Genomic DNA, 8,026 nt, shown 5'->3' with positions numbered 1-8,026 from the left:
AAGAGACCCCAGACAAATTTCTTCCCTCTGTTTTGATTGCAAATCCATTAAAATATGTGATAACTTTGGTTTTTCTTTTAAAATGGTGTCCCCAAGAATGTTAAAACTTGATTTTTAAAAAAGAGCCATCAAAACACTTAAATCCTAAAAGATGGAAATATCTCTAATTTTACTGCTAAACTGTATTAAAGTTATAAATGGTTCAGTGGAGGTTAATTTTATTTCATTTAAATCACTCCGCAATCAAACCAAGTTGAATTCTCATTGATTTGCAATTGGAAAGATGGAACACAATTAATATTGATGAGCAAATCTCAGCATGAAATGAGGATAAAAACCAGAATTACAGACAATACAGTCAGTAGTCCTTGATTAAAACACTGACGATGTGAGGCAGTGTCCTGTTTGTTTCAACAGCTTTCCTCCTATGATTCAGAAAGGACTTGAGCAGTTTCACAAGACTTGGACCTCTGCAGACTATTGGTTCACATCCAATACAAGGTGAATGAAGGGCCACAGTTGGGGGCAGAGAAGAGAAAATGGATTCAGATGTAGTTTGAATGAGTAAGAAAAACTCCTTACTCAGGCTCCATTTTTACCCTAATTAAGCAGAAAAGTTATGTGTGACCCAGCTCTACCACTTAATGGCCTCTCTGAGATCCAGGCTATCTATTATTCTCATAGCGAGGTTCATTGTATTTGCAGTTTCATTATAGAGACAAAAATTCCCTTCATTCATTTACCTAAAATAAGATGTGCAAGTTATATAATGTTGCATTGAATAAGCCTATACACAAGTCTGTATCGTTTGAGTTTATCAATTATATATACCATATTAACTTGCAACGTATGAATTTAAGGAATAATAAGGCATCTTCAATGGCTTAAAATAATTGCTATTTATTAAAAAATGTATGTTATTTACAATAGTATGTTTGACATAGTTGCCTCTAATTTTATGAAAGTTTAAAGTAAAGAATCTACTAATTTATAATTTAGATAACTCTCCATTATACAATTCACATGATGAGTTTGTTCAACAAAACCTCAAGTACAGAATTATTTTCTTCACTCAGAAGATTATTCCTTCATTAGTTGAGGCCATAGAGACAGAGAGCCACCTGCAGGATGAACAGTTAATTGCAGCAAAAATATTTCTTCTCATTAAAGAATCTTTATAAAACCATGTGTTAAAATGCAGATAAAAGAGACTCAGTTTGCCTACTTTGTCTCATGTCCAAAAATATATTTGAGTCCTCCCATTATGTTGGTCAGACCAGATTTCATTGAAAAATGGCACAACCTGGTATTCCTGCATAAATGTGAAAGTCCGTAATTTCCATTTCAGAATCAGAATCAGGTTTATTATCACCGGCATGGGTCATGAAATTTGTTAACTTAGCAGCAGCAGTCCAATGCTATACAAAATATAGAAGAAAAAAAGTAAAAACAAATAAATAAATTACAATATATGTACATTGAATAGATTAAATATCATGCAAAAACAGAAATAACATATATTTAAAAAGTGAGGTAGTATTCAAGAGTTCAAATCCATTTAGAAATTGGATGGCAGAGGGGAAGAAGTTGTTCTTGAATCATTGAGAGTGTGCCTTCAAGCTTCTGTATCTCCTACCCGATGGTAACAGCGAGAAGAGGGCATGCCCTGGGTGCTGGGGATCCTTAATAATGGACGCTGCCTTCCTGGGACATCGCTCCTTGAAGATGTCCTGGGTACTTTGTAGGCTAGTATCCAAGATGGAGCCGACTAAATTTACAACCCTCTGCAGCTTCTTTTGGTCCTGTGCGTAGCTCCCCCCCCTGCCCAGCCCCTCATACCAGACAGTAATGCAGCCTGTCTGAATGCTCTCCATGGTACATCTATAGAAGTTTTTGAGTATTTTTGCTGACAAACCAAATCTCTTCAAACTCTAATGAGGTATAGTCGCTGTCTTGCCTTGGTATGTTGAGATCAGGTTAGGTCCTCAGAGATCTTAACACCCAGGAACTTGAAACTGTTCACTCTTGCCATTTCTGATCCCTCTATGAGGATTGGTATATATTCCTTTGTCTTATCCTTCCTGAAGTCCACAAGCAGCTCTTTCATCTTGCTGACATTGAATGCCAGGTTGCTGCTACGACACCACTCCACTAGTTGTCATATCTCACTCCTGTACGCCCTCTCGTCACCACCTGAGATTCTACCAACAACGGTTGTATCATCAGCAAATTTACAGATGGTATTTGAGCTATGCCTAGCCACACAGTCATGGGTATATAGAGAGTAGAGCAGTGGGCTAAGCACACACCCCTGAGGTGCAACAGTGTTGATCGTCAGCGAGGAGGAGATGGGCTGGAGAATGTGAAAGCAGAATTTGCACGAGGTTGTGTTGTGAATGTATTATTTGACTATAGATAGATTGCTGTGAGGTAATCAGCAATCATTTATATTTTATTTTAAAATAAATTTAGTTAAATGTTATTGATTTTGAAATATTTTTGTGAGTTTCATGTTTTATCATTAATAAAGTTTTTCAATGTTTTGTTTCATGAGTTGGTCATAATACTACAAGACCATAACATATGGGAGCCAATTTAGGCCAGTTGGCCCATCAAGTCTGCTCCACCATTCCATCATTACTGATTTATTATCTCTTTAAAACTAATTCTATTCTCCTGCTCTCTCCCTGTAACCTTTGACTCCCTGGCTAATCAAGAACCTATCGACCTCCGCTTTAAACGTACCCAATGATTTGGCCATCACAGCCATCTGTGGCAATGACTTCTACAGAATCACTACTGTCACAAACCTCGTGACGGGTTGAAAAGGACCAGCAGAGATGGAGCACACCAGGAGTCTGGTTTACTATAAATTAAGACTATATTTATTACTACTATGAATTAATATCATTAAACCAAATAATACAATACAGGTTATTATATATATATATATATATATACCGTAAATGTGTGTGTGGATACAAACAGGTAAGTTTAAGCAGTTCAGTTCACTTTGTGTTGCGTCGAGTTGAATTGATGGAGAGAGAGAGAGAGTAAATTGGGTCCAACATATTATTCTCCGTAACTTCCGCCACCTCCAACGGGATCCCACCACTAAGCACGTCTTCCCCTCCCCCCCCCCCTCTGCATTCCGCAGGGATCGCTCCCTACGCAACTCCCTTGTCCATTCGTCCCCCCCATCCCTCCCCACTGATCTCCCTCCTGGCACTTATCCGTGCAAGCGGAACAAGTGCTACACATGCCCTCACACTTCCTCCCTTACCACCATTCAGGGCCCCAAACAGTCCTTCCAGGTGAGGCAACACTTCACCTGTGAGTCGGCTGCGGTGATATACTGCTTCCAGTGCTCCCGATGTGGCCTTTTATATATTGGCAAGACCCGACGCAGACTGGGAGACCGCTTTGCTGAACACCTACGCTCTGTCCGCCAGAGAAAGCAGGATCTCCCAGTGGCCACGCATTTTAATTCCACATCCCATTCCCATTCTGACATGTCTATCCACGGCCTCCTCTACTGTAAAGATGAAGCCACACTCAGGTTGGAGGAACAACACCTTATATTCCGTCTGGATAGCCTCCAACTTGATGGCATGAACATCGACTTCTCTAACTTCCGCTAATGCCCCACCTCCCCCTCGTACCCCATCTGTTACTTATTTTCATACACACATTCTTTCTCTCACTCTCCTTTTTCTCCCTCTGTCCCTCTGAATATACCCCTTGCCCATCCTCTGGGTCCCCCCCCCACTTGTCTTTCTTCCCAGACCTCCTGTCCCATGATCCTCTCGTATCCCTTTTGCCTATCACCTGTCCAGCTCTTGGCTCCATCCCTCCCCCTCCTGTCTTCTCCTATCATTTTGGATTCCCCCTCCCCCTCCAACTTTCAAATCCCTTACTCACTCTTCCTTCAGTTAGTCCTGACGAAGGATCTCGGCCTGAAACGTCGACTGCACCCCTTCCTAGAGATGCTGCCTGGCCTGCTGCGTTCACCAGCAACTTTTATGTGTGTTGCTTGAATTTCCAGCATCTGCAGAATTCCTGTTGTTTGAGTAAATTGAGTTGATGTTCAAGTTGGCAGCTGTAATTGTTCTTGCTTCCGAAGTCCTCAGAGTCACTTGGTGTGACCCCCACACAGACACAGATGGACAGAGCCCCTTCTAGGGAATGGTCTACTAACCCATGGCACGGGTTCACCAACAGCAGACCCCCACAGGCAAGCTCTTACCCGCACTGGTAATCACGGGTCGAAATTAATCAGTCCGTCGCCTCCACCCTCATGGTGGTCTTAAACTCCACCAGTGGTTTCTTGGGTAGCTTCCCCAGTTCTCTCGTGTCGTGTCTCCTCTGCTGTTATCAGACCGAAGGATCCACTTTTTATAATCCCTCCAAAATTCCAGCGTCCGTTAGCTCAACCGCTCTGAGCTGTTACCATGGTGACTTCCCAGCTCGTGTCTCAGCTCGCACCGTATTCTCGCTCTCTTTTAATTGCCTCCTTGTTCATTAGACTGCTGAACTTTCACCTGCATGACACTACCATCAGGCTAAAGAAATTCCTCCTCATCTCTGTTCTAAATGGACTATGGTCCTCTGGTCCTCAACTCACTCACTAGAGGCAACATCCTCTGTCTAAACCTTACAACAATATTTGATAGGTTTCAATGAGATGCCCTCTCATTCTTCTAAAATCCAGCGAGTACAGGCCCAGAGTCATCAAATACTCCTCAAACCTCATACCTTTCATTTCCTGGAATCATCCTTGTGAACTTCCTTTGAACCCTCTCCAATGCCAGCACATCCTTTCTTAGATAAGGTGCCCAAAACAGCTCACGATACTCCAAGTGTGGCCTCACCTGTGCTTTATAAAGCCTCTGCATTACACCCTTGCTTTTATATTCTAATTTTCTCGAAATGAATGCTCATAGTTGCCTTCCTCATCACTGACTCAACCTGCAAGTTAACCTTTAGGGAACCCTGCACAGAACTCTCAATTCTCCTTGTACCTCTGATTTTTGAATTTTCTCCCCATTTAGAAAATGGTCTATGTCTTTATTACTTCTATTAAATTGCATGAACATTATAATTGCACTATATTCCATCTGTCTCTTCTTTCCCATTCTCCCAGTCTGTCCACGTCCTTCTTCAGACTCCCTGCTTCTTCAGCACTACCTGCTCCTCCACTATCTTTGTATTGATCCCAAACTTGGCCACAAAGCCATCAATTCCTTCCTCCAAATCGTTGACATATAACATGAAAGGAAGCGGTCCCAATACCGACCCCTATGGAACACCGCTAGTCACCAGCAGCCAGCCGGAGTAGGCCCCCTTTATTCTTAATCTTTGCCTCCTGCCAGTCAGCTAATCTTTGAAACATGCTAATCTCTTTCCTGTAATACAATGGGCTCTTATCTTGTTAACCAGCCTCATGTATAGGTCTTGTCAAAGACCTTCTGACAATCCAAGTAAACAACATCCACTGACTCTCCTTTCTCTATCCTGCCTGTTATTTCCTCAATAAATTCCAACGGATTTGTCAGGCAAGATTTCCCCTTAAGGAAACCATGCTGACCTTGGTCTGTTTTATCATGTGCCTCCAAGTACCCCAAAACCTCATCTTTAATTATAGACCTCAACATCTTCCCAACCACTGAAGTCAGGCTTACTGGCCTAAAATTTCCCTTCTTCTGCCTCCCTCCCTTCTTAAAGAGTGGAGTAACATTTGCAATTTTCCAGTCCTCCGGAATCATTGCAGAACCTAGTGATTCTTGAAAGATCATTACCAATCTCTTCAGCCACCTCTTTCTGAATCCTGGGGTGTAGTCCACCCAGTCCAGGTGGCTTGTCTACCTTCAGACCTTTCAGCTTCCTAAGCACCAATTCCTCAGCAATAGCAACTACATTTACTCTGCCGCCTGACACTCTCGAATTTTTAGCATACTGCTAGTGGCTTCCACAGTAAAAATTCACACAAAATACTTTTTAAGTTTATCTGCCTTTTCTTTGTCCCCCATTAGTGCCTGTCCAACATAATTTTCTAATGATCTGATATTCACTTTCACCTCTCTTTTACTCTTTATCTATCTGAAAAAAAACCTTTGGTATCCTTTTTTATATTATTGGCTAGCTCACCTTCATATTTCATATTTTTCCTCTCCTTATAGCTTTTTTAATTGTCTTCTGTTCGTTTTCAAAAGCTTCCCAATTCTCTAACTTTCCACTAGTTTTGCTACATTATATGCCCAATCTTTTGCCTTTATACTGTCTTTGACCCCCCCTGTCAGCCACGGTTGTGACTTCCTCCCTTTAGAATACTTCTTCTTTGAATGTATCTATCCTGGACATTCCAAATTGCCCCCAAAATTTCCAGCTATTGCTGTTCAGCTGTCATCCCTGCAATTGTCGCCTTCCAATCATCTATGGCCAGCTCCTCTCTCATGCCTCTGTAATTCCCTTTAGTCCATGGAAGTACCGGTGCATCCTACTTTATTTTCTCCCTCTTAAACCTGAGGGTGAATTCTCTCATATTATGATCACTGCCTTTCAAGGGTTTCTAACCTTAAGCTCCCTTATCAAATCTGGTTCATTACGCCACATTCAAACCAGAATTGCCATTCTGGTAGTGGGCTTAACGACAAGCTGCTCTAAAAAGCTATCGTAGGCATTCTTTAAATTCCTTCTCTTCACATCCAGAATCTTCCTAATTTTCCCAATCTACCTGCATATTGAAATCTCCTATGACGTTCATAACATTGCTCTTTTTACATGTTTCTTCTATCTGCCATTATGATCTGTAACCCACATCCAAGCTACTTTTCAGAGACCTGGTGATATCTCCCGTCAGGGTCTTTTTACCCATGCAGCTTCTTAACTCCACCTAGAAGGATTCTATATCTTTCGATCATATGTCACCTCTTTCTAGGGATTTATTTTCATTTTTTACTATAGAGCCTCCTCATCCCCTCTGCCTACCTATCTGTCCTTTTGATACTACGTGTATCTGTGGATGTTATGCTCCCGGCTATGATCTTCCTTCTGCCACGACTCATTGATACCCAAAACATCATAGCTGTCATTACCAGGTCATCTACCTTATTCAATATATGGTGTGCATTCAAATATACCACCTTCAGTCCTGTATTTATCACCCTTTTCAATTTGCCATGTTACAGTTCAACTCATCCCAGACTGCAATTTTGCCCTGTCTTCTGCCTGTCCTTCTTCACAGTCTCACTATGCACTGCATCTACTTGTATACCCACTGCTACATCCTCAGCCCTATCATTTTGGTTCCCATCTCCCCTGCCAAATTAGTTTAAACCATTTCCAACAGCTCTAGCAAACCTGCCCAAAAGGATATTGGTCCCCTTCGGGTTCAGGTATAACCTGTCCTTTTTGTACAGATCATACCTTCCCCAGAACAGATCCCAATGATCCACAAGTCTGAAACTCTTCCCCTGGAACCACTTCCTCAGCCATTCATTCATCCAAGCTATTCTTATTGCACAGGCCCTCTTCCTCCTTTCTACCTACGCCATTGGTGCCAATATACACCACGACTTCTGACTGCTCACCCTCCCTCTTGAGAATATTCTGCAGCCACTCTGGAACATCCTTGACCCTAGCACCTGGGAAGCAACAAATCATCCTGACATCTCTCTTGAGGCCACAGAATCTCCTATATGTTCCTCTACCTATTGAGCCTCCTATCACTATTGCTCTGGCTCTACGCTTCCTTGCTTGAGCCTCAGAGCCAATCAGAGTGCCACTGGCCTGGTTGCTGCTGTTCTCCATCAACCAGCAGTGTTGCTGAGGGGAATGGCCGCAGGGGAACCCTGTACTGACTACTTGCTCCCTGCACTGACTTCTCTTGATGGTCATCCAACGACTACCTGATGCCTGCAATCTGGGTGTGACCACCTCAGTAGAAGTCTTATCATTGAGGTGTTTCAGCCTCCTGGGTGGTCCTGAGTACGTCCAGCTGCAGTTCCTTGAACTTGTCAGTCAGGAG

Source organism: Mobula birostris, chromosome 4 (genome assembly GCF_030028105.1).
Source record: "Mobula birostris isolate sMobBir1 chromosome 4, sMobBir1.hap1, whole genome shotgun sequence".
NCBI lineage: Eukaryota > Metazoa > Chordata > Chondrichthyes > Myliobatiformes > Myliobatidae > Mobula > Mobula birostris.
The sequence above is the reverse complement of the archived record's forward strand: the minus strand, read 5'-3'. Positions refer to the sequence as shown.